The sequence below is a fragment of the Oncorhynchus clarkii genome, chromosome 11, assembly GCF_045791955.1.
Source record: "Oncorhynchus clarkii lewisi isolate Uvic-CL-2024 chromosome 11, UVic_Ocla_1.0, whole genome shotgun sequence".
In the NCBI taxonomy this organism is placed as follows: domain Eukaryota; kingdom Metazoa; phylum Chordata; class Actinopteri; order Salmoniformes; family Salmonidae; genus Oncorhynchus; species Oncorhynchus clarkii.
This window is the reverse complement of record NC_092157.1, coordinates 34,557,018-34,565,145: the sequence shown is the minus strand read 5'-3', so window position 1 is coordinate 34,565,145 and position 8,128 is coordinate 34,557,018.

The following is an 8,128-nucleotide window of genomic DNA, read 5'->3' as shown; positions in this document are numbered from 1 at the left end:
CCACCCCATCTGCGGTCTATTTTGTGGCGGTGATCAGATCCGGCAGTGTTTGGGATTGTGCTAGGTCAGGGAGAGCTGTTGTTGGTTCTGTAGAGATGCTGTAGCATTGGGCGGACTTCCTTAACTCATGAGCTTCAGTTGGTTGCGGAGGGGCCGCACACCTGGGGGCTGTCGGCCACTTGTTCTCTGGTTGGGACAAGAATCGTGGTCCCAAGCTCCAGCGATAGGGTTGAGCCAGTTCCTTAAGGGTTTTACCACGAGTAACGTCATCAGCAGGATTGTTTATGCCATCAACATACCTCCAGTCCTGGACTTCTGTTAGGTCTTGGATTTCCGCAATGCGAGTTCCGACGAACACCTTATACCTGTAGGACTCCGACTTGAGCCAGGTCAATACAGTGGTCGAATCACTCCAGTAGATGACCCTTTGGATTGGCACGGTGAGCTCGGCTCGCAAGGTAGAGGTCAACTGGGCTCCGGAAAGGGCGGCACTAGCTCCAGCCTAGGCATTGACAACTGCTTCTTGGGTGCGACCCTGGACCTGGCCATGACAAAGGAGACATGGGTGTGGCCTGCCTTATCCTCCACTCTTAGATAGGAAACAGCCCCATAAGCTCGCTCCGAAGCGTCACCGAACACATGTAGTTCCAGACATGATCCCAGTTGGACAGCACAGGGTGGTACATAACATCTTGGCCTTTGGACTTCAAAGAGCTCTGATAACTCTGTTTCCCAACAGATCCATCATTCCACTAGGTCAGCCGTGTGGATCGGTTCATCCCAGTCCCTCTTGGTCTGCCACAGGTCCTGGACTAAGACTTTGGCCCGGGTTTTGTATGGCAGGATATACCCAAGGGGATCGTATTGACTGGCCAGGGTCCAATAGATGGTGGGGGTTTCGGGTATTCAAGGATGAGCGGTGCTTATACCCCAGAGTATCCGGTATGCAGCTCCACCTCAGTCCTAGAGTGGGCTCTTCTGGGTTAGCACCAGACTGCGTTAACCATAGTTCACTGCTACTGGACCTAGCTTGTGGTGAGAGGTGCTGGATAACCTCCGCTCTGTTACTAGCCAACTGTCGGACCTCAAATCCCCCTTTGGACAGGAGATTCTGTACTTTATCAAGGAGTGCTTTCACTTCAGCCGTGGATGGGACGCTCTGTAAGCAGTTATCCACATAGAAGGCATTTTCCACTGAATCCAATATTTCTGGGTCACTGTCTGGATGCTCCCGTGCGTGTCTCTGCACAGCGTATATGGCACAACAAGGACTGCAGGTGGTGCCAAATGGGAGTACCTGCCATTCATAGATTGTGGGCTCTGCATCTTGTTCCATATCTCGCCATATGAACCGGAGCAGTGTGGTGTCAGAAGGCAGCAGTCGAATCTGATGAAACATGGCTTTAATGTCTCCACTGATGGCTGTAGAGTGCTGCCGGAACCTGAGAAGGACACCGAGCAAGGAAGGACCTAAGGTTGGTCCGGGGAGTAGACGGCCATTCAGGCTTTGACCAGCAGCTTGGAATGAACAGTTGAAGACAAGTCTATACTTCCCACCATGTTGCTGGATAACATGGTGAGGGAGACAGCAGGATTTGCCATGTGGGTTTCCCTCTTCATGAGCTGTCACTTTGGTGACATAGCCTAACTTCACAAGGTTATGAATCTCTCGGTTACGAACTTCTGCAAGTTCAGGATTCTTCACCAGGCGTTGCTCCGTTCCACGCAGTAGTGGGAGTACAGCCTGTGTCGTAGTTGCCAGAGGAGGATGGTTGGGCACCCGTAGCAGTGGGGTCGCATACCTGTGAATGCCATCCATTTCAGTGGTGGTGGTGCTCTTCTCCAGGAGGTCTAATGCATAGGAGTCATGTTTCGAGCGAGTGACCTCCTGTAGCTTCCGGTTGGAGAAGGTGTCCATCTTCCAGAGCATCTCAACATTCCGAAGGAGGTCAGTGGCTGCACAGGGGGATGGATCTGGATTGCTTCTGGTGAAGAGGATTTGCTGTGACTGTACAGCTTGGGTGGAGAGAAATAGACCCAAGGATGTATGGACAGCAATGGGCCCTCCTTCTGGTCCAGCTCATATAGGCTCAGTCGGGGTGACGAGATGTGGGTGGTCTGACCCAATCAGGATAAGTGGCGCTACTCTGGACAGGTTAGGAAGAGGCAATCCTCGTAGATGAGGATATTGTTTCTGTAGAACACTTACCGGACAGGAGTGCTCTGCGAGATTCAATCCATCTGCCGTGAAGGCATTGGTGATGTTATAGGCCACGTCCCTATTTCCTGAAGGTGAAATGCTAAAGGTCACAGCAGAGCCTTTCATTTGGATAACATCATGTCACACCGTTCTGAGAGGGTCTCGGGGGTCCCCTCCAGGTTTAGCTGACGGGTGGCCGCCGTGAGAATGATTGTTCTTTCTGACCCATCATCTAGAACGGCAAATGTATCAATGCTTCTCCCTTCACTTTGCAGAGTGACCTTGACCACCTTCAATATGACCCTTTGAGACCGGTTCTGCTGGTCGAGGTACAGCTCCTTTGCAGCTCCTACCATGAGCAAACTCTGCTCCTTCTGTGCTTGGGGAATTACATCATGCAACACGGTGAGATGGATTTCCTTACAGCGATTGCAGGGTTTCCTCAATGTGCAGATCTCCGCCTTATGGCTACGGGCACACTTGTAGCGTCGCTCGCCTGAAGTGATCTAGGCCTTCAATTGAGGTTGAGTGAGTAGGCTGCCATTTGGGATGCCCCTGGGGCATGAGCCAAGGAAGTGCCCCTTACTATTGCAATTTGGGCAGTAAGGCTGAAATTGGATGTTCTTGCTCTTGAGAGGGGTCTTCTTCCCGGGTTCCTCCCCGGCTTCACTATTTAAGTACATGGTAGTGGGATTTGGCCTTTTCTGTCCCTCCTGGCGTTCAAACTATTTCCTTCCCCCCGTGGCTATGGCTGAGATTGTGCCCTTGTGAGCGATGCTCTTCGCCTTTGCCTTCACCTCCAAACATGTGGCCAGGTCTCTGAGAACATAGGTGCTTCTCGAGCCCTCTTTCAGGATGCCCTTATTCAAACAATGTTCAATGAAACTGTCTCTGAGGTACCCTGGAAGTTTGCTAAGAAGCCTGTCCACGTGGGAGCCACATTTCAGATCGTTCCCGTCTTCTCCTTCAACGGATTGGAGCATCGAGGTCAGGGATTGGAGAGCCAGCGAGAACTTTTGGAAGGCAGCATGGTCTCCCATTTTAATTGGAGGCATGTTCCGGATGTTGTTTAGTTCATTCTGGACTAGCTGGCGTGGCTCACTATATCTGGCCTTCAGGGCCTGGAGAGCGGCAGTGTATGGTGTAGCGGAGTGCATAAAGGATTGGGCCAGCCTGTATGCACTGGAAAACCGCAAATTATCCATTAGTACTTGGTATTTGTAGCGTTCTGACAGATGACTGTGAATACCCAGTAGGCTCTCCATTGGCATTTCCAAAAGGACAAATTCACTCTCCTTTCCGCTCTCAAAGTATGGCAGTTTGGGTCTGGGAATTCCATAGGCTGAGGCTACTAGTAGTTTCATAATGTTCGCTCCCTTTTCTGGTTGCGTGAAGGATAAACCCAGGACTTCTGATGAGCCCACTGTGGCCTCATTGGGCCGGTCCCCTACTGTCCCAGACTCTCCAGTGGTGGCAATTGGGTGAGAGTCCTCCCACCTGATGTTTGAGGACTGGCCTGGGCCTGGATGAGAGGAATGATTTGCCGTGGTTGGTAATTGGCGGAAAGGCGAAGGAGTGATGCTTTGTCCACATGGAGGAATGCTAACTTGTGTCACTGGCATAGAAGGCGTTGGTGGAGCGACCTGTCCCCCGTGCTTCATGTTGGCTGTTGACCCCGGAGCCTCCGGGGACTGTGTGCCATGCGGTACCAGAGGGACAGATTGGGATTTTTTTTTGGACAGGTCAGGTCCATGTGGAGGGGTGGTCAGGTCAACTCCCTGTTCGTTCCTCTCCAGGAAGGATGAGACCATCCGTGCCTCCTCCAATTCCCTTCTGGCTTGACGGTGCCGTCGCTGCTGTGCCAGGTCCTTGGCAATGAATTCCCGTTCCTGTAGAGCTCTACGGGCCTGCACATCCAATTGGTGACATCGTTCGTCAGCCTGTCGTTCCTCCTCAATCTGACGCTCAATTTCCTCCTAAGCTAATAGTTTCATCCTCTTATAGGACAGCGGTCTGTGAATCGCTGAGGGCTAGTGAATGGCGGCTGCCATGGCCAATTCCAAAAGGGTATCCACTGGTCGAACTCTCTAGAGTGCCTCAACGATTTCCCATTAGTAAAGGGGTGAGCGGAGCCTGCCTCAGGAAGCCGGTCGACCTGTGCTGTGGGAGTGACCTCGATGGGTTCTTCCTGTAGACCACTTTCCTGCTCCAAAGCAGTTTCCTGTCCTTGGCTCAAAGGGGATGGTGGATGGCTGACACGTACAGTTGATCCATCACCACTTTGACCTCTGGTGGGCTTTCCCTTTGATGTCGGAAACTTGACCACATAATCCTTAAGATAACCAGGTGGTTGACTGGTTCTTGAGGATGAAGCCTTTGTTGCTTTAGGCTTAGCTCCTGGATATTTCCTTTGTTCCAAGATCTTTCCCTCAGCTGCTCTCTCCTCCTCTCTTCTTCCTTCCAGTGGAGACAATTCTTCCCTTTCCGCCTACATTTCCTTTTCACCTGTCTTTGGTTCAGTCATCATCTGGCTCGAAGGACCATTGAACGATTAGTGCAATCTGTGTGGGTAGCTGGAAAGGTAGGATGACTGACAGTGAAGGTGAACAGGTGGTCACGTGTCAGGTGACAGAAGAATGGATGAGACTGAGGCAGGAATTCCTTTAACCACAAAGGGGTATATTTACTGAGTAGTCTGTGCTGCATCACAAAGGAAACAAATAACATGTATCTGATCAAATTCCTCATCCCAAAGATCATATCATAACAATCATTCATGATTAACATAATTAGGGAAGTCAACAATCCAGTTCATAAAAATGTCTTGACACTACCGGGACTACCGGGATAATTTTCGTAAGCAACTGCTGAATAGCATAGCGCAACAGTCAAATAATATTACAAAAAAATATTTATATTCATGAAATCACAAGTGCAATATTGCAAAACACAGTTTAGCCTTTTGTTAATCCACCTGTCGTCTCAGATTTTGAAATTACGCTTTACAGCGAAAACAATCCAAGCGTTTGTGTAAGTTTATCGATAGCCTAGCATAGCATTATGTACACTTAGCATCAGGAAGCTTGGTCACAAAAATCAGAAAAGCAATCAAATTAACCGTTTACCTTTGATGATCTTCGGATGTTTTCACTCACAAGACTTTTTGTTCCATAAAGATTATTTTTATACCCAAAATATTGACGTTTGTTTGTCGCATTATGTTCAGAAATCCACAGGAAAGAGCGGTCACGACAACGCAGACGGAAATTCCAAGTAGTCTTCATAATGTCCATAGAAACATGTCAAACGTTTTTAGAATCATTCCTCAGGTTGTTTTTAAAATATATCAACCGAGTGTAGGTTTTTCAATAACAGCGGGAGGAACAATGGCGGCTTTACTCTGTAGCGCAAAAACTCACTCTGAGAGCCCCCACCTATCCACTTACGCAATGTGATCTTTCACGCTCATTTTTCAAAATAAAAGTCTGAAACTATGTCAAAAGACTGACACCTTAGGGAAGCAAGAGAAAAATGAATCTGGTTGATATCCCTTTAAATGGAGGATAGGCATGCATAGGAACAGAAGGGTTTCAAAATAAGAGGCACTTCCTGATTGGATTTTCCAGGGTTTCTCCTATATCAGTTATGTTATACTCACAGACAATTTTGACCGTTTTGGAAACTTTTGTGTTTTCTATCCTAATCTGTCAATTATATGCATATTCTAGCATCTGGTTCTGAGAAATAGGCTGTTTACTTTGGGAATGCTATTTTTCCAAACATAAAAATAGTGTCCCCTAGCTTCAAGAGGTTAACCATATCGATTGCATAATTGGCCTATGAGGATCCGTAGGACCATGATCATCGACAATTCACATTACACAATTTGTTTGAAGCGTGCGCTCCAAGCCGCGCTCCGTGGTAATAACTAGAAGCAATAACTGATGGCCCACACCCCCGATCACCACAGATGGTTCAGATGAAAGTGACAAAGAATTGGCCCAGCTGAGTAAGTGGCAAAGAATTAAAGGATTATTCCACCAACTCCATGGGCCTTTTCTACAGTGGGAATGATGGAGGAAGAGGTGAATAGTGGAATAAACTAGTCTTGCTTTGCTGTTATGGTAGAACATATCAGACCTGAGTTCAAAAACGATTTGTGTGCCAAGTGGTTTGCGTTTTTTGGACTATTCTGTTTGGTCCATTAATTAAGCCAGGAAAGCTCAATCAAGCACATACGCAGTGTTTTAACAATTTTATACTATTTGAAACCAGGTCTGGAACATCATCAACTCCTTACAAAGGCAGAAACAAATTTCAACACTTGTAAATGACTTGAATGTATGGAAATTGTTGACAGTGTAGCCTATGGACTATCATGGTAGACCAAACTCTTTCTTCGTTACCTCCAGTGGAGAAATGGCTACACTGTCAATATGGCTTCCATATCACGATCCTATATGGCACTGGTCAGAAGTAATGCGCTATAGAGGGAATATGCTGCCATTTGGGATGCATCCCATGTCACTGTGGTGGTAGCAGATTCCTTCTGGTCCTGTGCACCTGAAGAAGGGGAACAAAGGATTAGGGGAATTTATGGGGGATGTATCCCCCTTTCTTTGCTTTAATGACTGAGACCACCCTTCTTCATCACACCTCATCTCCCTCTTTAATACTCCCAAACCCCAAGTCTGACCCCACAGGAATGCCTGGATCCTATACAGCCTAAAACCAGCACCAACACCCCCTCTCCTCAGCCCTCTACTCCCCCTCCTTCTGATACAATGCCTAACTGCTCCCTCCTTTTGTCCTCCTAAGACATTGACTTAAAGAGATGCTAATGTATCATTCAGATGGGCTGCTTGCTTTCGCTTGGCTTACTTTTCATATACAACGTTAATTATTGTCTTTTTAGGTCTCTTTGCTTGTCTCATGTCCCGGCTATCTGGTTAAGTTCTTAGGAAGGGCTTGCTTGACTAAGTTGTGTGCATTGGGATTTGACCGTTTCTGCTTCATGTGATTCCCCCCCTACATTATGAAGTTGAAATTTGGATCATGCAGAGGTGAGCTCCCTTTTCTTTACTTTACTGCCATCTTACAGCTGTTTATCTAGCATGTGTGTGTGGTGTGTGTGATAGTTGCTAGGGGCTTAAGACCAGAGCCAAACAGAATCCACAGGGAATTCGCACAGCTGTTGTTTTTACACTGGATAAGACTTTTAGTTATCTCACTGTCCTTTGTCCAGTCGGGCTGTGTTTATTTCCCTAGTCTCCTGGCTGCATGTTGTAGCATGACCCATAACACGATACAGCACTAATGTGTCCCAACTGGCACCCTATTCCCTATGTAGTGCACGACGTTTGACCATGGCAAATAGGGCTCTCGTCAAAAGTAGTACACTATATAGGGAGTAGGGTGCCATTTGGACATAAGCCCTAGTGCTTGGCAGCCTGACCTTACATACCCCCTCTCAACTGAGTGGTTCTTCACTCTACTTACGCCTGACCCTTACATACCTCTTACTCTACTCAATACCCAACACCCTACTCAGCAAACTGGATGCAGTCTATCACAGTGCCATCCGTTTTGTCACCAAAGCCCCTTATACCACCCACAACTGCGACCTGTATGCTCTAATCGGCTGGCCCTCGCTACATATTTGTCGCCAGACCCACTGGCTCCAGGTCATCTATAAGGCTCCGCCTTATCTCAGCTCACTGGTCACGATAACAACACCCACCTGTAACACGCGCTCCAGCAGGTATATCTCACTGGTCGTCCCTAAAGCCAACACCTCCTTTGGCCGCCTTTCCTTCCAGTTCTCTGCTGCCAATGACTGGAACGAATTGCAAAAATCGCTGAAGCTGGAGACTTATATTTCTCTCACTAACTTTAAACATCAGCTATTTGAGCAGCCAACTGATCGCT